This window comes from Hylaeus anthracinus, unplaced genomic scaffold, assembly GCF_026225885.1.
Source record: "Hylaeus anthracinus isolate JK02 unplaced genomic scaffold, UHH_iyHylAnth1.0_haploid 5, whole genome shotgun sequence".
Classification (NCBI taxonomy): Eukaryota; Metazoa; Arthropoda; class Insecta; order Hymenoptera; family Colletidae; genus Hylaeus; species Hylaeus anthracinus.
Window position 1 is genome coordinate 12,167,139 of NW_026535322.1, and position 24,286 is coordinate 12,191,424.

A 24,286-nucleotide genomic window follows, 5' to 3' on the forward strand; every position below is an offset into this window, starting at 1 on the left:
AGAAGTTGGCTAGTGGGTGTGATTGGTACCAGTACAATCTTCTTGATTGTATTATAGAGTTCTATAATGTAGTAGAAAAGTCAAGCTAGTCAAATAATAGGTTCAGAGGTAAATCACCAGGTCGTATAATATCATGGGTAAGAAGTTAGAAATACTGTACAGAGGTGAGAAGTTGGCCAGTGGGTCTGACTAGTAACAGAAGAATCTCCTTGATTATTATATCACACAATTCTATGCTATAATCTGTTCTACACCGTAGAAATCTATAATACAATTTCCTCGATTGTCATGTTACCAATCAGACTCGTTATCCAACTTCTCATCTCCGCACAGTATTTTAAGCTTCTCCCTAAAGTCACTCCATTACTAACAAAATTTTACTTTCAATTTCTTCTTTTACAATTATGTAATACAGAATTAATTTGATCAATGAATCAGGCAAATGAAGTATATGTATGGTAGGTACGTGTATTATACGTTGACGACGGTAGCTTTACTGTTAATTTTATTCAGTAGTAACTACAGTATAGAATCGTGGAGGATTGTACGAGTCGTGGATAGTAGTCGAACACTACTTTTGATCGATAGCGTTGGTTTATGGGTCTAGAAGTGTCCACGTCGGGTCGACTATCGTTCCGTTGCTCTCTCAAAGGGGTGTACCGGTCAAAGCCCCCAAGAAAACTGACCGATAGGTCAACCAGCCGAGTGGAAACAGCCTGATAGACGAAGTCCATCCACGCGGAGAGTACAAATAGACAAGAAATTTCTTTACGCAAAGTTGCTAACTCCGCAACTATACCCTACTGAATTTTCCATTTTCACCCATTATACATACTGAATTTATTACAACGTGTTTAAGGAGATACACGCAGCTGTCGTAGGGAAAAATCAGGAAGTTTTATTCGAGATTTAAACATGTACATTTCCAGTACAAAAATGGAACTTGGTATAGAAATTATTCTTTGAGATTGACATTTTCAAGAATAAAATTATTCTGTCAGAAGACATCAATGTTTGCTGAATGGATGTAAAATTTATCGCAATTTTAATTCCTACCAAAATGACAGAAGTTCTACCGAGAAGCCTCATTTGTCATATTACAAAATTATCGTTTCTCCTTAATAAAATAATTTATTTACATTTTTCTTCTACCTTCGTTTTGGCAGTGACAACTGCGTGTACCTTCTTGATGTCACCTGACACCACCTACTATATAGTCTCCACATAAATCTTACTAAAGATACCGAATGTAAGAAAAGATACCGAAGTTACGTTAGCGTCGACAATCTCATCTTTGTCAATTTAACAGCTGGTGATCGATACAACGCAACCGTACACCGCTATTTTTGCGTATCTCGCGCAATAGCGCTAAAACAATGTATATTACTATGCGGTTATGCGGTCACCCGACCATATTGTAGCCACGGTGTACGGACATTCGTCGTGTATCGATTTCGTTTCGGTAAAATGGAACGAAACGCGACGAGACACTCAGCCCTCCGCGCTTTGACTCCTTAAGAACAATTTTTTTCTACAAATTTTCTCCCGTTTGTTCGCGCAGGTTGTACTTGTATCCTTTATATAGCTCCATTTAATTAGATTTTTAATGTATTCATAGGTGATAAATTGACAGTCATCGTTACGATACATGAAGTTTAGATAAATGGAGTTCCATTGTATAAGAATTAGATGCGAGGACACTAGAAGATACATTATTTAAAAAAATGGTTTAATAAACAGATATTGACGAAAATTGGGTTACGATAAATGAAGGTTAGATAAATAGAATTCCAATGTATAAGAATTAATAACTCTTCACGACAAGAGCAATAAAAGATAAATTATTTAAAAAATTCTTTAATAAACAGACATCGACAAAAATTATGTTCCAATAAATCAAGATTAGATAAATAGATTAGATAAATAGAATTCCACTGTATAAGAATTAAGGCTATACACGAGGACTCTAAAGGATAAATTATTAAAAAAATTATTTAATAAATAGGCATCGACAAAAACAGTAATTCTTATTGTATAAGAATTAATGGTGTATACAATGGAACTAGAAAATAGATTATTTTAAAAATCCTAGAATGGTAGTACATCGCTACAGAATACATATATTTTGATTTCCCTCAAAGGCCATCGCGAATTCGGCGCTTCGCACGCGAAGAATTCAAAGTCCTTTCAACGAGGCGTCGAGGGACATTTTTGCTGGGAATAAATTTTGCAGACAGGTTACAATACCGTTCTGACTGACGTATGTAGGTAATATATGGCTAGAAGTTTCTCAAACGTGACTCGACAGCAGAATTCTTTAGTTAAACTTTCGGTGAATATTATTAACGGCGAGTCCGTGTTACCAAAAATAGATTAAATAGCTTCTTGCTTCTAGTAGTCCACATGTACGAATGCTAATAAATATTGACGCAGAGATGGGAAGTAATCGTGCAAAAAGGTAATCAATATGGAAATGACCAGTGTTGCTCGTGTATTTTCTTTGTAACTTTCCACCGATGGACTTTACTCAAGGAAATGTGAGTTGAGAAACGTTACACAGTATTGTCATACTGTTACTAATATCAAATGTTACTATTTTCTTTATAAAATTGAAAGTTTCTGTTTACACTAAGTCCCTTTGCAATAAGATTGCAATTAATAACTCCAATTATGCTCTTCTTTCAGTGAATTCCTCAAATTTAATTTCTTCCAACGACTTGTTATTATTATTAGTACCACGAAGTGCTGGTAATATTATCAAATTATTTTCTATCATCACTTTGCAATACCATACTGTATTTCTTTTATAGAATTAAAAGTTTCTCGCAACAGTATCTTTCCGATAAGATATCGCGTTTCCTTGAACGAAAGAAAACATTGAACAAGCAAAAGAGAAATTCCTTGTTTGACCAATAATTTAATGGAAAGATTGAGGGAAGAGGGTTGACATTTCGACGATGGCACACGTTCTAGATACCGTGCGAGGTGTGGCCCGGTAAATTGTACTTCCTGAGTGATTCAGGTGGTGGTAGTTTCCACGAAGGGCCAAGGACGCCGTTGACATACGGTTCCTTTGTCCAAGCAGCAGGACGACACGTCACGGAATTGGAATACAAATCACTGTCAACGTGTCTCGGGGGTTCGAAGACCGGAAACGCTGAAACATCGATTACCTTTGACATAATAATGTCGTTGGTCGACGTTATAGAAATGAATTTCCATCGTTGACGTGTCGAATATATTACAATTTGAACGGGCGCCAACGATTACTTGAACACGTTTAATTCTATCACAGGACTTTTTAGGAGGTATAGTATTTAGCTAGAGGTGGTAGCAGGGTCGGAAATTCCGCGAAATCGAGGAAAATCTTTTTTCAAGAGAAACGAAGGCAATACTACACCAGTTAATTCTTCAACTCCCTCAATCTTTCTCAAGTTGGTTCGAACCTGAGCATTGTAAGTAAATACTGGAATTAAGCAGTCAGTATACAAAATTCTGAGGTCCACTATTTATCTAGAAGGGGTGGCAAGGTCAGAAATTCTGTGAAATCGAGGAAAATCTTTTTTCGAGAGAAACGAAGGTAACGCACCTTGCCCCCGAGACCCCTGGATAAGCTGACCCACATAGCGACACCGTTTAAATTCCTCGCCCGAATAAATTTCGTTTCTGCAGAAGGAAGGCGGCTGCCTCCTCCGCGTATCGGTGGAGGTGCCTTCGCAGCTCTTATCGGCGCTCGGCTTCCTGCTCGAATCCAGGTCGTTCTACTTTCAGACAGTGCTCGAAAACGATACGTAAACTCAAAGCCAATCTTGAACGCTCCGAGGAATTGAATTTTAACGATAGGGAATTATCGCCGCGAATCGCGACTCTCCAGGCCCCTCGAAACTCCCAGATCGACCCCCTCCCTCGATTTAAATCGCATCAGAGATTTCCAGATACTTGGCAGTCCACGGCGAAGATTTTTACAAGCGAGGGAATTACTGATCGATTATAGTTGGAGGACTGCTTGGTGAACAATTCTATTAGGTGTAGAAATTAATTGTTTGCTTTGATAGTCGATCGTTTGTGACTGTAGTTTGAATAGAAATACTTATTCACCATTTTGGTATGTTAGTGTTTCAATCTTTGTAATAAATATTCATATATTTCAAAAGTGTTATACTTTCAAAGAATATCTCCAAGGAATTATTTTTTGAAAGTTCTAGACTAGAATACCTTATCAAAGACTATTCCTATTCCTCTCGTGTTACTTCCTACTCCATAAGTTTAGGGAGTTAGGGGTATTTAGAAATTTCAAAAAATTTCATTTTTCGGTTTTACTGCTTTAAACTACGTTTTAAGGATATTCCAAGAGAATTTTAAGTTGATTCAACTAAAAGTGACGGAGTTATGACCCTCAAAATAAAATGTATATATTTAATTTATTTCTTGTTTTGAGATCCTCTAATGGATCGCTTAAATCTCAAAGAATTTTTTATATTTCTCGATGGAAATTTTTGTGTTACGTCTACAAACCTACATCTTTCGAATAGAGAAATACTGGTTCTAAAATCTATCAACCGAGCACAGGAAAAAATTCGTGAAGGACGGCCTTCTCTAATCCTTCCATACAACACGACCAAAAATTTACTCGCTCATATCTCCAAGAATTTTGTATATTTTTCGATGAAAATGTTTGTATTGAGAAACAGCCTTCTCTGACCCTTTCGCGCCAAGAATTTAGTTAAAACGCGGAAAGTTGCATGCACCAGGGCAAACATGGTTTGAACGAGGTCGTTGGATGGCTCCGTGACCCACAAAAATATAATAGCGTCTCGCAGAAGGAATCTCGCGGCGAGAAACAACCTCTTAATCGCTCGGTTTCATTTCCTCCGCGACATCGTCGCGCGCTCGCCTGGCTCTTTCATCTCCACAATGCAAATTGCAGTTCGTCGGATGGTACGAATACAAACGGGCCGCGAAAAGAGAGGAAAAAGCCCTCGCTTCCGGTCGAGCGTCGCGAGAAAAAGGGGGGCACAGGGGAGGGGGGGAGGGGGGGGGGGATCGGGAGTAAAAGGGATCGTCGCATTTAATCTTCCACGGGGATCATCTGAAAAGCTCGAGCTCTCGAGCCTCGGTCGCGAATTCACTAGAGAATCCTTCTGGAGGGGGCCACACACACACACACACACACAAACAAACAAACACACACACAGAAACACACGCGCGCACACATACACTCATATTGTGGGAAAGCGTTCGCAGCTACTGAAAAGTTCTTCGTCTTTTTCCTCCGCCACTTCCACCCCCGGAGACCTTTCAGCCACGACTTTCAGCCGCGAAACGGGAAGATCATTTCATTTGATTTGCATAATTCGTGCCGAGGTAGAAGGAAGGGGTCGAATTTGCGTGCGTCGGGCATTTTTATTCGCGTCCAGCGTCGCTTCGTCGACTGGCATTCGGGATTAACAGGCTAGAGAGGCTTTAACCGCGTAGGAGGCTTCTTATTTGTGGTTTTATTCAGAGGAACTGAAGAAACGTGTCGGGCTTCCTTTTAGAAGTATTTAATTATTAAGGAAGCTTTTACGGTCGAAATGGTATTGATTCAGTGCTTTCTTCTCTAATTCCAAAGAAATAGATGCTTGCTATGGGATTGTCCACGGCAGCTCTAGCTTGGGAGATTTTCTCGACCAAGAATTATTTATTCGACAAAAAAGGGATCAGTCCATGTCTCAGGCTGCTGTATACAGAATTCTGTTTCTTTCTTTCGTTGAGGGGTTGCGACGAGTCAATAACGTATTTTAAGCAACAGTTACGAATAAAGTAAACAGTTGATTAATCCAAGGTTTCGTATTTCGAAAGTATCCTTGCAGCGTTTAAAGAAACTAGTTGTCTTGGAAAAATTCGATTTTTGGACAATTCCGCAGAGAGACCCAACTCTTTTGTATACGTTTGGTTTTATATCAAGCTTATCGTTATTTACAACCACGATATTGATCTTGAAATTAAAATATATACATTGAGATATATACTAAAGTAAGACAGCATGTTTGTATATGAAAATCAATGTATATTTTTTACCCTTAAGAGGGAGGGAGATGCAGGAACAGATCGATCGTGGTGTCGATTTCAACGAAGAGGAACGGAAGAGGCTGCACGGTGACATAACGCCGTGTAACTCTTTAAAGTTACACCGATACGAAGCGACAAAGTGATACAAACATGCTTCTTCCGGCGATTGTCCTCATCGCGATCATCACACCGCGCTACGTGACCGGATTTTCGATCGATCTTCCCTCGCGTTGCGGGACAAATCGATGGAAAACGATTCGTCAGTCGACGCGTTAGAATCCTTTAAATTTTCTCAGGCTCTAGTAAACGCGAGCCAGTAAACGAAATGCAGCTCACAACTAACCCAAGCAAATCTTTCTGGATTCCCTTTTAGTAAAGTCTCCACAAGTGCACAAATTTCTCTCCCATAAATTCCCTGAAAGGGCCTTACCCTTACCTAAATACTCTTTGAGGGGTCAAGGAGTTCGATCGCAGTGTTTACATGATAGTATATTCTTTGATATTTGCCGACGAGCTTCGAAGAAGAGAAGGACAGCGAATAAAGAAGAGGACGGAGCGAATGCAACGGTGAAACTTTTTTATTATTCACACTTTTGTTGTAAAACTTTTGCCATCATATTCCTGACATTTTTCTTATTAAACTGAGTCCAAGCACGATATAATTCGGATGATATTTACCATGCATCTTTTTTTAGTTAGTGTTCTACGATATATGATACATAATAAGTTGTTACAAGTAAATACGTTGCGAATTACGTCGTGTTTGGTCTCATTTTAATCAGAAAAATGTCAGGAATGTGATGGTAAAAGATTTACAACAAAAAAGATAATAATAAAAAAGTTTCACCGTTGCATTGGCTCCGTCATCTTCTTTATTCACTGTCCTTCTCTACGTTCGACACTCGGCGGCAAACATCAGAGAATGTACGATGTCTACCGTGAATGCACCAGTTCAGTCCCGAGTTCTAGCATTTATGGAGACTTTACACTACTGCGATTAAATTTTGTTTACGGACTATCGAAAACTGCGTAATCGAACGTTTATCGCGGAATTTATTTCTCTACCTTCATCGAAATTCAGGTATTCCAATTTAAATTCATTTTCTTTGACAGTTAACTTTTAGAATTAATTTTTCTAGTTCTTCATTGAAAAGAAAACACAATCGACGCTTTAAATCTCCAGTGCATCAATTTCACACCGATTTCCCTAACTCGTAAAAAGAATTTTTCGATTACTTCTACCATCTACTAACTACAATCGAGTCAAAAGTATTTTCTTCTCGTTTTCTCTACTCCTTAAACAGCTCCAATTTTACACCGATTTCCGTAACCCGTAAAAAGAATATCTCGATTATTTCTACCTCCTAGCACAATCGAGTCAAAAGAATTTCCCTTCTCTTTTCTCGACTTCTTAAATAGCCCCCAATGCAATAAATATGTAAATTTCCTTTGCTTCGGAACAAATTTTTATTAAAGTGAAATTCTCTTCCTGCTGAAAGGCTAAAGAGGTTTCCATTTATTCCACGCACTGCTAATACAATTTACAATTGTCTCGAGTGAAATGTAAAAGATTAATTCACGGAACGCGCACAGTTGCGGTAGTTGTGTCGAGATAGTCGCGTACAAAAATATAATTGAAAACTTTCGCAAAAGTTCAGTCTTACTGCTCTCTTACTGCACACACGTCCGTGATAAATCAATGTCTATATTTAAACATACATTTGTTCACTTCTCTACGTTCTGTTTCAGATTTCAATGAATTATATTTCATGAAATTGGGGCGGTCAATAATTGTTATTTTTTTTAATGATTCATAATATCGGTTTCTACAACATATAAAATTTCCAGCAAATTCCTAAATTGCATTTGCGTTTAAATTTTAATGGTTTACGTGGATATCTGTATGTTCCATAAGAGTCCGTGTTAAAAATACAAAACCTTAATATCGTTTTTCATCAAATTAGGCTGGGCAATAATCGTCAATTTTTCTTTTAATGGTTCATAAATTGAATATTCAAATAAGCAAATTCCTAAATTGAATTTGATTTAAATAAAAAGAAAAAATTCAGATGAAAATTTATACGTTCCATAAAAGTCTGTGTCAAAAATACAAAATCTTGATATCGTTTTTCATAAAACTGGCGTGGTCAATTTAAATCGAAATAGACTATGAATAATAAATATGATTCATATTTAATCGAAGAACAATCAATTGAAATTTGTTGAAATCGTTTGTTGAATAAATCCACGGAACAATTGCCTTAAGTGAATGAAAGCCACCCGTGAATTTAATTGCTCCTTGAGCACCTGCGATCTCCGCGTAATAAGTATGTTTTCCCGTCCGTCGCGACATTAATTATGTCCCGAATTAAACGTAACGAGGACGGAGGAGATTTTCCAGCCCATATTTCCTTCAGTTTTCCTGAGCGGAGAGCCTCGCGTTGAAGCAATGGCGCGCGACGAATCGAGCAAGTTCGGATTTCCAGAAAATTGCCGGATCCCAGGGCCGTGGGACTGCGGAGCCTACTCTACGAGTTTCCTCGGTTTCATCCTACCGTGAAATTAATTCAAACCGCCCCCTTTACGCCACTTCGTGCGCCGTGTACACGAAAGAGAGTCGATTAAGCGGACTCCCCCGCGAACGGCGGTCAATCCACTGCGAAGACGTGTTTGGGCGGTAATCCTTCGAGACAAATCTGTTTGGTGCTCCTAACTAGGGTTCTCTATCGATTAGAGAGAATGGATCAATCGCTTTTCCTTTGGAAAAATGAAGAGAAAATGAAGAGACTCCGTGAACATAATAATTGTAATCTAACGTACATGGGAGTAAGGAACTAAAAACGTTAATTCCAAAAGTGAGAGGATAATAAAAATAAATTTGGATAGGATTGGTGAATTAAATAGGTTAAGAAATTAAATACCACGACAACTGTTAAATTATCGAATCTTCAACAGTCTCGAGACAATATTTTAACAACGTAGAAATATTCACGAGTTTTAATCTGGCAGTCAACGTGTTAATTAACATCTTATATAAACATAGAATATAAAAGACATATTTTTCCTCTTCGCGAGATACGCACATAACTGAACGCGAAAATTCACCAAGAATTGTGACGTCGATTAAACGTTGTTTTCTTCCTCCTTTCTAAAATTGTATTAATGGTTTCCCAGAGTTGGCTTTTCCTTTCAAATTGGTCAACCATACATGCACGAGAGCGCACGATGCCGCGAGAGGGTGACCCAGGTGGACAATCAGCGTGGAAAGCCAAGCGTAAAGTATGCGAAGAACGCATAATCGCCACCGTGATTGGCCATACATGCGAGTTACCGAGGTTTCGCGTCGCAGTCTGTTATTTAACGTTTAGTTTAACCGTAAAATGTTCGCGTGCGTAATGATTGGCCTGTGACCTGTTTAGCAAACTCGGGGAAGAAGAATGGGGCGAATTAATACGAGTGAGTGGTCAATTGTGAAATGACTTATTAAATTACAGAAAAACGAGGTGAAGAAGGAATAAAGATATACCACGGTTAAAGTACAAAATGAAAAATATCGTGGAATATCGTTGCATTCTGAAACAAGTATATTTCATGATGGCTGTTTCATTTTTAGAATAGCAGAAGCTTCAGTAAAAAATTTTAATGAAGAAGTACAATTGGAAAGAAACGTATAAATGTAAATTAGTTACACTACTTGATGGCTGTTTCATTTTTAAATGAAACAGAGCCCCGATAAAAGTTGAAAGTGAAGAAGTACAATGTCTTCAAAAAAGAGTCGATAAAATATAAATCAACCATTTTCGAAAAAATTAATAATTCACGATGGTTGTTTCATTTTTTAGATTCAACAGAGCTCCGATAAAAATTTAAAATGAACAAGTACAATGTCTCCAACAAAGAATCAATAAAATATAGATCAACTATTTTTGAACAATTAATATTTCACGATGGTTGTTTCATATTTTAAAATAAACAGAGCTCCAACGAAGAATAAAAATAGAAAAGCACGATGTCTGTCTTCGAATAGGAGTCAATCACATTAGCAACCTTTTATTCAATGACACTTGGAACAAAAACTTGTCATATTAAATACTCGCATAATATTACTCTTTTTCATTTTACATGGGAGCAAGTCACGCTACAAAACACACCAACACAATGAAAAACTAGCCATTAATATCGCGAGATAATATTCTGCAGTCAAGAATGGTGTCGAGCAGTGTCTGAATAATATTTGCAGATAAAAATTATCGCGAGAATGCCTGAGGTCAACGTGGAACAAAATACTAATTATCAATCCCATTGCAGCGCTATAGAAGAAAGACGGACGATAATAATTGCAAGAATCACGCCATGGGTTTAATCGAACGAAGTCAGCCTCTCGTATATCACAATTAATGGTGAACTACAAATTAATAATAATCGTTCGAATTGCAATTCGATGGCAATATAGATCATTCCAATACAAATGTATTTTCAATGCTGCAGGATGAATACATAAATTTTTATTTACTTTTCGGAAGGCTTTTCAAAATATAATAATAATAATTTCGTAATAATACACGATAATTTATAATAAATAATAATTTCATTTCACGCAATCTCTGTGGTTGTGATTATATATATTGTCTAGGAGAAGCCACAGAAAAAATTTCCTAAAAAACAAAATAATTTCATAATAATACACGATAATTCGCAATGTATAATAATTTTATTTCGCACAATTACTACGGTTATAATTCTTCTATAATGTATATCTTAACCGAGAGGAGTAACAGAAATCTACAATTTTCTTTTAAAAAGAAATAGAAGAGAGATCGTTTTTAAAAACGAATAATCCGGTTGATTAGTTTGTCAACGTCTCTAAATTCCCCGCGTACGTTGCTTTGGTACGTTCGATTAAGCATTACTCGGCATTGATACATTGAAACCGGTGCGTAATGCACGAGCGACGCTTTCGAGGTATCGATTCCCGATAAAAAAAAAAAAAAAAAAACGACTCGAGACGCGTAGGAGGGTAAAGAACTCGGTGATTTTTTCGTTCACCGAATCGTGCCGGCGTAATTACCCTCTAACTACGAGCATCGTGAAAGTAGAGCTTGCCGGTCGCCGTTCCTTGTTTCTTCTTTCTCCTTCAATAATTACGTTCGCGAGTGTCGTCCGCTTTTTTCAGCCCCGATCGCTGCCACTCGTCGTGCTCCCTCGAACAAAATTATTTTCGCCGTGTCCGTAAATCGAATCGAGTGGTCCTTTCAAAATTTATTCGAGGACATACGTTTGCGATCCTACTGTGGACGTAATTACAAAGCAAAATGTAACGTAGCGAACACAAGGAATAAGTACTGTACTAAGTTCTTTACTTCTTTAGATGGTAGTTTTATTTTCATTTAATTGGATTTGTTTCAAAGTTGCCTTTCAAACGTACATTTCAAAAAGGAAGAAATTAAGATTGGACAATTAATCTGGATAAACCACTAGTAATGCTGTTCATTTATATATTGTACTAAAGAATAAGTACTATACTCTACTTTTTATTTCTTTAGATGTTACTTTTATTTTTAATTTACTTTTATTTATTTCAACGCGAAGAGATTGTGTCGAGTTTGTACAATTAGTCCGGATAAACCACCAGTGTTTCCATTTTCTCACATTCTAGTAGAATCATATTTCCGGTATAAGACATTAATGTTATCCCTGACTGTTCTATATCTGTCTCTAAATCAACGCCCTCTCATGGAAGATTAATAACGGCTGGGGTAGCCCCCCCATCGAATGCGTCGAAAAGTTCAGCTGCGCAACAGCGAACGCGTTCTAACAAATCAAAAGCGTGCTCTGGCTCCGTTGCCGTGAAACTCGGCCCATTAATCGCTCGTCAAGCCCGCGGATATGTTCGCGAGCAGTGTAAACAACAAGGCGCCGTTTACACACAACGCCGAAACGAGACAAGCTCGGTAAAAAGCAAGCCGGAGGAGCGATAGCGTGTCGAGGGCAGAAAAAGGGATGAAAAAATGGTGATATTTTAGGGTGAGCACCTGGATTATCGATTAGGCTTCGTTCTTTAGGTTTTGGGGAATTATAAACGAGCAGTTATTTATTGCTAATGTGGTGGGAAAGTTATTAAAAAATACGGGGGAAGTAGAAAGTGCGTAGAGTGGAAATTTGCGTATCGTTGATTTCAAGTGATCATGACTTCGGAATCTTAGTGGATGAAATAGAACAATTGAAAGACTATTTTATAGATAAAAGTCTATATTTTCATTTTACTTAAGAAAAGTTAACATAATTATTGATTAACATTCATAAAAGATGAAAATATATATGATAAAAATAATATATCCTTGCATAAATGCGTCATCTGATACCTTACATTTATCGTTGTTTTTATGAATGTTAATTAATAATTGTGCGAATTTTTGTTAAGTAAAATGTAAATATAGACGTGTATTTATGAAATAGTCCCTGAATTTTTCTATATCATGCATTGTTTCCGAAGTTACAATCACTTGAAATCAACTATTCCCAATTTTTCACTATACGCAGTTTCAACTTACTCTGCATTTTTTAATAACTTTCTCCTTACGTTCTCGATGAATAAATGCTCGTTTACAATTCCGCGAAACCTAACGAATGATGCCTTGGAAACAATTTAGCCCTCAGATCTATCAAACATTTTTAACATCGTCCTTTCCTCATCGATTCTCTCCAACCTCCATATCGCCATACAGAGCATATAAAAAGTCTCATAGAAAACCCAAATTTGACAGGAATAAACCACTACTTACCTCTTCTGTCATTTATTTTCGAGGTCGTTTGCGACCATAAGTAAAGCTCGAGTATGTTCGGCTTTTCGTAGTTGCATATTACAATCAGTGATTTTCAATCTGTTTTGTTTTCTAAAAATTGAAACTAATATTAACCATTTGTAACACTATTTTGGTTATTTAATATACTCTTGTATGCGAATAATAATAACAAGAATATATTAAATAACCAAAATAGTGTTACAGAATGGTTAATATTAGTTTCAATTTTTAGAAAAAACAGATTGAAGATCACTGATTACACTGTCCAACAAATTTAAACTTTTTTTAAATTCCGCGATATCCACTAGGTGCTTCATATAGGGTTTCTCGCTCTAAATACGAATCTGAAAGTGAAATTACTCCATCACCCTTAGTTTTCGAGAAATTCGAGATTTTGTAAATACGGTCGATTTTTAGAGAAAACGTAGTACTACTTGAAAACTACAAACGCTAGAAAGTTCTATTTAGTCTTAAGAGATAGAGGAGTGTTTCCTGAATATGAAGACATATTCCTTTAGAATCATCTGCTCTTTTGAATGCCTGTAAATGAACACCGAAGTTCAAAAAGTTGTAAATGCGAGTACTTTTCACGATATACTTTTGTATTTTTATGAAAAGTTATTCGTCTAGGTCGTATTTACTATGCATTATAGGATTCTGCAAACATTTCCGAAGCGAAAACCACCCGCGGCAAATGTTGGAACGTTTTCTAGATCGTACAGATCCTGAAAATATTCATTTAGAACGCACGAATTCTGTTTGCCGGCGTTCGAAGGCTTCGCTCGCTTTATATCGGTGAATCAGAGCCGTCGTCATGCGTTCTGCACAATCATTGCCACGCGCTTGAATAATAATCATCAAATTCTCGTAACTTCGTTAAAATTCGACCCACATTGACGAACAGAACACCACTTTAAAGCTTAATGTTTCTACTTTTCGATACTTTCATCTTTCGTTATTTAAGTTAGTGCTTGGGAGGTAAACTCTGCTCTAAAGAGAAATTTGTTAGGTAGCAGTTTTCATTAAAAATTAACAACAAAATATACAATTACAGATTGAATTAATTGTTAAATAATTCAATTTAGATTTAAATAAAGTTTACTCAATACCAAATTAACAAAAGTCGACTAATTGATGATACAATTAATTTAAAAATTAATTATTAAAATTTTATAATTGTATAGAACGAGATATTTAAAACGACTAAGATCAAAGACGGCTACTTATCGTCAACAAACGTGTTGTGAAAAGCACGTAACGATAAATTATTTTAAAACAAATTTTCCGTTTATTGAACCATTACTCTTACAATTGTTTATTTCTTTAAAAAAAAAATGCGTTACGGTGCGGTACATAACGTAAAAAAAAAAAACTGATTTAATAATGGATATAAGTACTTATCATACATGAGAATATATAAAATTTCGTAGTAGCGACAAAAACCGATAGCGCGTGGCGCCGATTAGGCGAATCCCGTAGCGACGGCCCTGACTGACCGAAACACCGAGCAATGACTGTGCAGCGGCGAAACACCGTTCATGCGTTCCGAGTTGACGTTTTGTCAAACCGTATGGATTAGAAACCGTTCCAACATTTGCCGCGGGTGGTTTTTCTCTTCAGAAATGTTTGCGGAATCCGATAACGTAGTGTAAATTCGACCTAGGTGAATAACTTTTCATTAAAATACAAAAGTATTTCGTGAAAAATTCACGCATCATCACCTTTTCGAACTTCGGTGTTCATTTACAGGCATTCAAAAGAGCAGATAATTCTAAAGGAATATGTCTTCATATTCAGGAAACACTCCTCTATCTCTTAAGACTAAATAGAACTTTCTAGCGTTCGTAGTTTTCAAGTAGTACTACGTTTTCTCTAAAAATCGACCGTATTTACAAAATCTCGAATTTCTCGAAAACTAAGGGTGATGGAGCAATTTCACTTTCAGATTCGTATTTAGGACGAGGAACCCTGTAAGAATCACCTAGTGGATATCGCGGAAAAAAGAATCGTGTTGGACAGTGTTATCAGTTAACCCTCGTATAAAGGCTCGGTCTATATCTTCCAGGATTTCGAACCCTAACCCGTACCGGGTTCCGGTACTTCGTATTATAGAATAACTCATCTAACCGGGTAACACAAGATATCTGTAACCCGAGTAACCCGGTTAACCCGATTGTATGCGCGTTATAATAATACAGTAAAAACCATAGTTATTACCATGTTTCTAAATGGTAATCAATTTTATTTCAGTATTGTCTGTTTTCGACTCTACTGTCCACCCGCGAGAAGAAGGTCATGCAAGTGCTTACATTTACTTGTATTCATTACTCATTTACTTATGTAGCAGAACGGGAACGTAAACACTTGGTCAGCCCTTTTCTTGCGAACAAATAGTACATGTATTGGCATAAACAATCACTTGAAGGAATCCCTATTTTCACCGGACATGTTATGAGTTTTGTGGGGACCTCAACACTAGCAATTGTGACAACCGGCCGAATGATAAACATTCGTCACAGTCTTGCCTTAGAACATGCAGTGAACGTGTGTGTCTTACATTCATTATATACTCGTACATTTTAAACAATCTAGTTTCATTCGATTTGAATATTGCCTGTAAGTTCACATATCTTTGACTTGTCTGGATATCTAGGATGTGTAGGATGTCTTCTTCTACACTCCGCGACAAAACTATAAGACATCATGTGATTTTTGCTAATATTTTATTAATACTAATTTTTTCGTAAAAGTTTACATTACTAATACAAAGAATCAACCAAAGTACATAGATTTCCATAGAGACAATGTTGTTGAATTACATTGAAAAAAGTTTTTACAAAATTTCTAATTTTTAATCAAATAAAGTGTGACAAAACTATAAGACATCATGTATTTTAGGCAAGAAAAAGTTGTGAGAAGTTAATGAAAAAAATTTTTTCTAGTTATTAATATTGTGTTGTGCCACCTTTATTTTTTATGGTTTCAATTAATCGCCGTAGTATCGATTTATATAAATTTTTTATTTGATCTTGACTTAATTTGGCCCATTGTTCTTGAATACAAGTTTTCAAATCTTCTCCACTCTTTTCAACTCTTTAGCACGTGCTACAATTCCCCAGATGCTTTCTATTATATTTAAATCTGGACACCACGCAGGCCATGGTAAAATTTGTATATTACGGTCTTCAAAATATTGTTTTACACATAAAAAATATAATTTACACATGGAATAGAGCTGGCATGTCGCGATAATTGTTCATCTATTATTTCTATATATTTAACTGCATTCATGTTAGTATTAATAAATTTGATATCCGTTCTTCCGTGGTACCCTATTGTGGCCCATACCATAATGCCGCCTCCGCCTCCTTTGCCTTCTTGAAAAATGCAATTCTTTCTTCCGCAAATCGTGAAAAAAATACGAAAGACTATCCGGTCCGTTTAAATTAAAACGCTTTTCGTCTGAGAAGATAACTTTTCTCCACTTTTTTTTTCCATTGGAGATATCTTTCCGCAAAATCTTCCCTGGGTGCTTTGTATCTATTCGTAAGTGGCGGCTTTTTTCTGCAATTTTCGTCTTTTTAAATGTTTGGCGCGTTTAATTATTCATTGCACATTGCGAATGTTGGTGTTAACGCCAGCTTTAGCTGCAATTTGCTGTGCTGTCAAACTAGAATTTGACGCTACCCTGAGAATGGTTCGTCGTCGTCGCTCGGTAGTCACTTTTGGACGTCCACCAATATGTTTTTTTCCATAATGCTCCCTACTTTTTAAATAATTGAACACGGCACATCGACTTCGCCCAATTACTCTTGAAATTTCTGAAATAGAAGTATTCTTTTCTTTTAAATTTAAGATCACTCTTATTTCACTGTCTGTCAACTTTTTTCCACGTGGCATTGTAGTTAAGAACAAAGTTACTGTTCAAATATGCAACCACATCTACCAAGGGTTAACAGACTATACTTTAGCACACCGAGAGCGCCTGGTGTGCCACGGAATACGAATATGAGAATTCAATTCTTTTTACGTTTCATCGATCTGAGCGGTTGCACTGTTTCATTATCACAATATTCTGTATCATATTTGGCTTATTAAATAAACATTTATTTAAAAGGTCAACAATTACAAATGTTCAATTTTAAGTATACAATTACTTCTAACACTGTGACTGTGATTAGAGCATAAGATCGACCGACGAAAAGCTACTGTCTTATAGTTTTGTCGCGAAGAGAATAGCATGTTTACATATATTCTACAAGTTCTTGGAATTGTAGCCTTCGATGTTTCATAAAACTGTAGAATATACTTTAATATGATGTGAACAATAACATTATGAATGAAGGAAGACAAAACTCAAGACTTATATAGAATTTTAACCCGCTCTTCCTACAATTCAAGAACCGTTCCTTCGTGGTTAGTATGGGTTGCAGTAATCTGCCCTTCATTAACCGGGTTTGGGTTAGGGTTCAGCAGCGGTTCGAATCCCTGATATCTTCATATGTCTTTCTTTGACACATTCACAGTGTCAAAGTAAGACGAATCTAATCGAAAGCTTTGCAAATCGTCACGGAGAGCCTCTCCCAAATAATTTCCCGCGGAATGTGGAAAATGCTGCGGTGCTTCCGGTCGGCGTTCTCGCGATGTTTGTCGCGAAACTTGTCGCCAATTTGCGATAAACGTCCGTGACACGAACTCGGGACGGCCATTGTGTTCGATTCAATTTCCTACGGATGCGATAATTCGCTCGCGAATTCTCGGCACAAAGGAACAACGCATCGATTACAGTCTCGAGGACAACTGCTGGTGATCGTTTGAAATGGAGTGCATGCGTAGTTGGTCCACTTGAAACGGGAATAATAATTGGGGAGTATCTGAAAAACACTGGAGAGAGAGAAAATGGACCCATAAAGGTAATAAAAGCAAAATATTTTTACTATCGTTAATGGAAAGGAAAGAAGGTATTGTTCGGGCTTCTCAGAGCCACAAGGAGTATACAAAACCGTCTAAATGGAAAGATTTCTACTATTTTTTAATCCAAAGGGAAGGAGAGAGAAAAGAGAATAGAGAAAAGAAAGACGAGAAGTAATTATTCAGGTTTCTCAGAGCCTGTTGCTTTCATTCGTTACCGAAAGCGCTCCGCGTGTATGTTTACTTAGGATAATTATTCAGAAGTAATTTAAAAGAGTGCATAGCGCAGATGGAAAATAAAAATCTCCGAAATGCAACGCGTAAATAATTTTCAGCGAGCTTACTTACTTGGACAACACACGTTGTGTTTTAGCAGTTTTGCATTCGGATATAATCCAAATAATGGGATGGTAAAATTATGAGTCTCTTACCTGCAACAGAAATTAAAAATAAATAATTAATGATATTTAAAGGCAATCCATTATAATAGAATGAGTTAAGAAATTGTAAGGAAAATATCCATGTTGAATAATTAAGGAAATCGTGGATAAACTAGTTCGATAGGTGTGTGAAAGATTGAAATTTAAAAATTCTAACAAGCTTATAATTTATTTATTTCTATTATATACAACCCCGTTCAGAAGTATGTGGACACTTGCTTAACAGAAATAAATATCTAATACAAGTTGGGAATCTATTAATATGAATTATATCATTTATCTTTCGATATGTTTATGTTGTATTAGCGAATATATTTTATTAATAGATTTTTCTAATATCATATTAGTAGACTGCGGATCTTTATGCATTTATAGGAAATTTGAATGTGCAAGAACCTACAAAATGCACACGATATACAAGAATATAAAAAAGCTTGAAAGTAATGTTCGTGTTATAATATTTGAAAATAAAATAAATTCTTATTTAGGTTCAATTTTTGTAGGCACGTTCGCGAAGATTTTATTTTGCATAAAGATCCGCAGTTTACACATTAGTAATGATCAAAACTATAGAGATAACTAGATAATGTTAAAATTTCTTTTACCAAACTTGGATACTATTAATTTCTTCATTGGATCTGAAGTAATATTATCTCATTTATTTTGTAATATTTCCCCATAAATGTTTTTGATATATTCAAGATTCTTTTGAAACTTTTCTATCTAAACGAACCCATAGTTCTACTATAAAATTAAATACGGCAGTCAAAACATATAATATTATTAAATGTTGTTAAATACATATCCAATATAGAATTTAGCAACAAAAGTTGTATAGTAATAATTTACGAGGTATATCAATTATTCAAAACGAAAGTGGTACCTGTTCACATATTTATGAGCGAGAGTGTACCTATAAAACATTGAAAACACTAAACAACAATTGTATCCTCTGGCTTGTATCCCTGTATCCTTCCGTATAATTAGAAGTAAAGGAGAGGTAGAAAACGGTTATAGAAAGGAATACAAAAGAATTACGTCGGTCAACAGTCTGTGTCTATAAAACGTACTTTAGAATTAAATTACAAACGACGAACTCGTCTGGAAAACAACGAACGTAAAAGAGAAATAAGAAAACTACCGAAGATCTCCAGATGGGATCTCTAAATCCAGTTTAAGCATGTTAAGCTTAGTTTATTATTTAAGAAAACGACTGAACGAAGCAGTTCCATTACTCTTATAATTAGATTGCAAATTTTATTCATTTTCGATACAAGTTAATATACGTGCTGAACGTAACCAAAAGATACACGTACTTGTGCAAAACAAAATAATAATATTATTATCTTGGTTGTAGAATATATTCAATATATATTGCGTATTTTTTTTTTGAGTATTTTCAAATTATTGTACGGCATAAGTAACAGATGTTGAATATATTCTACAATTAATATAACAATATTACTATTTTGTTTTACGTAAGTGCAAATACTTTTTGGTCACATTTAACACGTTTATTTATTATATTAGTTCATATTATCCTTGTATTTCCTATTATACTTGTTATTTTATGATGAAAATTAGCAGAAGTATTAACCGAAGTATCTACCTTTAACAAACATATATAAGACATTTATATTAAAGATTCCATGAAGTCAGAAAAAAATTAGATATGGAAATTTCTGTCCTACAAAAACGTGTTTCCCTTCAATGAAGATTCCAACGAGAATTTTCGCTGCTTGCGTGCATTTTCCACTCGTAATCAAAAGAAAACTCGGCGTCACGAAACCCTTTTTATACAAGCTGCTCTTTGCAACTTGGATGCGTCGATCCACTGGCGAGGTCTCGAGCCTACCGCGGCCTCGAACCCTTATTTTTCGATGTGGAAGAGATGCGATGCAAAATCCACGAGGAATAGTTCTCCATCTTGATCCATCGCCCTCCCGACGCGTATTCTGGATTTACCGAAAGAATGAGCACCCGCTGAACCGAAACGCCACCGTTCCTGTTTCAACGACGCTCCAGGAATTCTCTCCGACCTATCCAGCCGCTCCGAATTACTTTATCATGAATATTAAATAGGGTTGATGATATTGAATCAAGGAGAAGAATTGAATTATATTCAAAAGGGAAGTTATATATTTTTTAAGTAATTTCACGTTTAATTTTCATTCCATTTCTGTTTCTACATCTCTGTATTTTATTTCGTCGCTATACCAGGGTAAAAGCGGAGAAACTAAATTATATTAATAAGAGATGTTATTTAATTTTCAAGTAATTGCACCTGTAATTTTAATTCCATTTCTATTATATTTTATTTCATTGCTGTACTAGGGTAAAGAAAAAAATTATATTGCATTATATAAGAATGTCATTTATTCTCCAAGTAATTTACATGTAATTTCCTTTTGTTCCTAACGAAGTGTTTAACCTTTTCAGCGATGGCGACCTTACGGCTCGGCTGGCTCTCATCGACTTTTCTACTGTTTCTATATCGAGTAGCATCGATTAAAGAAAAAATATCCATATCCATGCAGGGCGGAATTTTCTAGTTTCTTCTAAGGGTCGAAGCAAAGTGTTTCTGTTTGGAAATTGCCAGTTATGCGTCCAATTGAATCAACAGCCTGCAGTCCATTACACAGAGAAGTTTAATTTATCCAAGTGATTCGACCTGCATTTTACTGGTCCCTTCTGGTACGTTCCACTACACATATGACATAAAAAAAAATATATATATATTTATTATTATATTATTATATTATTTATATATATATTATTATATATTATATTATTTATATATATATATAAATTTCTTTATAATTTACCCCTTCAAAAAGAAACCGTTGCAAAAATCTCGGTAAGTGCAACCAGTATAAAGTTATAAGCTGACAAAGTTGAAATCATGCAAATGTATTTGTATCTCTGAATTTTCAACGTATCTTTTAACCCTTTGCACTCGAGAGGTGACTCTCACAATCAGTCACCACTAGGTTTTCTTTAGGTTTAATTTCTTTGGAACTCGAAGTGCCAATAAAATGATTGTCGTTGAGGCAAAGGTGTCCTGATTCTCAAATCTCAAATTAGAGATCTCATTCGAGAAGTCAATATAAATTCATTCTATTGCCACGAATGCTAAAAAAGCATCTAGAGTTGCTGGTAGATCCCAGAAAAAAAGGCCTCGAGTGCAAAGGGTTAAATCTATATAATTGCAACTTTACCAGCTTATAACTGTATACATGTTACACTTACTGAGAATAGAAATAGGTAGCTGACATATTTTGAGAATATATTTTTAGTTACTTCGAATTATTTGAGGCCCTGAAAGCATTACGATACTAAAGACACCTTAATGTCCCCCCTGATTAAATTACGTAAATTGCTCGTCGCTGACTGAATCGAAAACAAGACGTAGGCGTTCGCGTGGGAGTCCTCGCGTACCGCGAGGAAACCTTCGCAGCGAAACGGCAGAGGATTACCGTCGAATTTCGCGATTAATAAGACGCGATAAGGGGTAATTAGGCGGCCCGAAGGCAACCGATTGATCGAAGCGAGCAACGAAAAAGAAAATTGAACTTCTAATGCAGGCATAACGAGGCGGTCGACGAACGCCACGCGCGAGAGCGGCTCGATAACGAATGGCTCGCGGCCAGGGAATGCAAAACAGCTGTTTCGCGTACGGTCGAACTTAATTAACCGTCGGCGTTAATTCGTTGAAACTGCGACAGCGGTTATCGAACGGGGGATTAATAGCGCCACCAATTATCATTCTCGAGAACGTTTTCTAATTGCGTTAGAACGTCTCTGAATTGGCAATTAAGCGGTCAGAGAGGCTCCGACGTTGTTTCCAAACTGAAACTTCGACGATCCACAGTCATTGGCGGGAGCGAACGACCAGCACGTATTACACAGGGCCTTGAAAAAGAAAGGGTCCCATTGTCTCTTTATTAATAACTTCTACTGTACTCTAAAGAAAGTATTTATTTTCGAAAGATTCTTTCATTAATTTTGAACTTTCAAAGAAAAATCAGGCTATATTTAAGCCGTTTATTGCACGAATCGATTAACTCCGTAAAAGAAAAAGTTGAGAAATGCGATGTAATAATGTTGGTCGTTTAATGGTGTTAATCTTTATTATTCAGAAAAATTATGACTATACCAAGTGCTTTGACACTTAACAAGATTTTTAAAAAAAGTGGAGTTAATCGATTCGTGCAGTCCACGGCTCATTTGCAATCATCGTTTATAATCGTTATGTTTGTATACTTTGTAAATAGGTGCAAATATTAAGTGGACATTAAAAGAAAAAGAATACAAAATCATCGATGAAGAAAACGGCATTCCTCCACCTTATTCCTTCGGAATCAGAATTTTGTCCCACCCATCGGCACCCAGGGGAAGCAAAATTCCTCGTGTAATCGCAACGAACGGTTCGTTTCGCCGATTGCAGCAATTCGTTGGTAACAATAGCGTTGGATTCGTCTGGTGACCACTCCAGAAACCCATTACCCTTCCAGAAACGAAAACGAGAAGGTATCTGGGAAAAGCTATTACGCGGACGGTTTCACTGGGACCCAGGTATCGGTCACGGATGATCCCCGTTTGCCCGATCGGAATGGACCAGGGAAGATTGATAACGTACAAGCATCGCGCGGAAGACACAGACACAGGATTCGAAGTGGGATCGTCGTTGGCCTAAATAGCAGCGAGGCTTGACGTTAATTTAACGGCACCCGGGTGAGCAGGTGGATGTTTCAATATGTTGAACGGGGATAGGATCTCTATACCTTCAGGCGCGGAACAAAACCGTGGCCCTACTCTTGTGCCAAAGTCCCCGGTATCGTGATTAAACCAGCGCGAAACCCTCGGGGAAACGTTGGATCTACGTCTACAAAATGACATAGAAAATGGTCCGTAAATGTGGATCCGTGGATAATGGACCGCATGAATGCGCCCGCTGTTCGATCCCAATTCCGCATCGGGAACCTATCCAGGTGGATTTCGAGATGCTTTCAAAAGTTATTCGGTAGATAGATTGGGAATGGACGAAATCTGAATGAAAAATTTCGCGTGGGCTGTGAATTGACTCGGCGATAAGAAAAATCGATTCAATTTAATTTCACACGTTCATCGTCACGTCACCCACATACACTCATCCATAAAAGCATTCAAACAATTATATTAATAATTTATAAGTTTAAGCATAGTTCATTGTAATATTGTTTATAATAAAAAATACATGTAAGTAGAATTTGTTAATAATTAGAATAAGAATTAAGACGTAAGCAGAATATTATGAGTAGTATATATTTCGTACTTAAGCACGTATATGTTTAGTAGTAAGCCAAAAGAATGTTTGCGATAGTGTAAGAATGGAATGATGCCTGAAAAACAATAAGACTGCATAGATACCCGAAAATTACAGAATGCATGTACTGCGATGTGATTTAGAAATAAGCAACCGTGTAATAATATTATAATTGTAAAAAGATACTCTCTTCAATAAAGAACTGAACTGGACTGAATGTAGCAAATTTCTTTCGTGCCACCTCTTACCATGTAATATTCTCCTAATACCAAAACGTAAAATCCGTCAAAATTAAATCCTTACCAAAGATTCCTCATGCCACCTCCTCGCATATCATGTGCTCCTGATACCAAAACGTAAAATCGGCCAGAATCTCGACATCTACCGAAAGTATGGCCCCTTGAATTAGGCAACCCGTATTTACAGAGCTGTCGGACCGATTGCCTGCTTGTAAGCGCAAACGTGCCACCTCCTCGCATATCATGTGCTCCTGATACCAGAATTAAAAATCGGCCAGAATTCCAATACTTACCGAAAGAGGTGCCCCTTAAACTAGGCAACCAATACTTACAAATATGTCGGACCGGTTGCCTGCGTGTAGGCGCAAACGTGCCACCTCTTCGCGCATCATGTGCTCCTGATACCAAAATGCAAAATCAGCCAGAATTCCGAAATGTCCCGAAAATTAGTCCCTTCAGTTGGGCAACCTGTAGTGGCAGATCTGTCGAGCCGGTTGCTTGATCGTAGGCGCAAACGTGCCACCTCTTCGAATATCA

At 36.7% G+C, this 24,286-nt stretch overlaps 1 protein-coding gene and 1 long non-coding RNA gene across 10 annotated transcripts in view; one reads left to right on the forward strand and one right to left on the reverse strand.

Moving 5' to 3' along the window:
• The window catches only part of LOC128895264 (uncharacterized), a 74,384-nt gene extending 53,479 nt beyond the window's left edge, over nucleotides 1-20,905 (forward strand). Inside the window, exon 3 of the long non-coding RNA XR_008461738.1 lies at nucleotides 20,645-20,905. This is a non-coding gene — a long non-coding RNA (uncharacterized LOC128895264). The remainder of the gene's footprint in view (nucleotides 1-20,644) is intronic.
• LOC128895243 (kinesin-like protein KIF13B) overlaps nucleotides 1-24,286 on the reverse strand; it is a 131,862-nt gene that overhangs the window by 58,118 nt on the left and 49,458 nt on the right. The gene's annotated exons all lie outside the window — the stretch shown is intronic.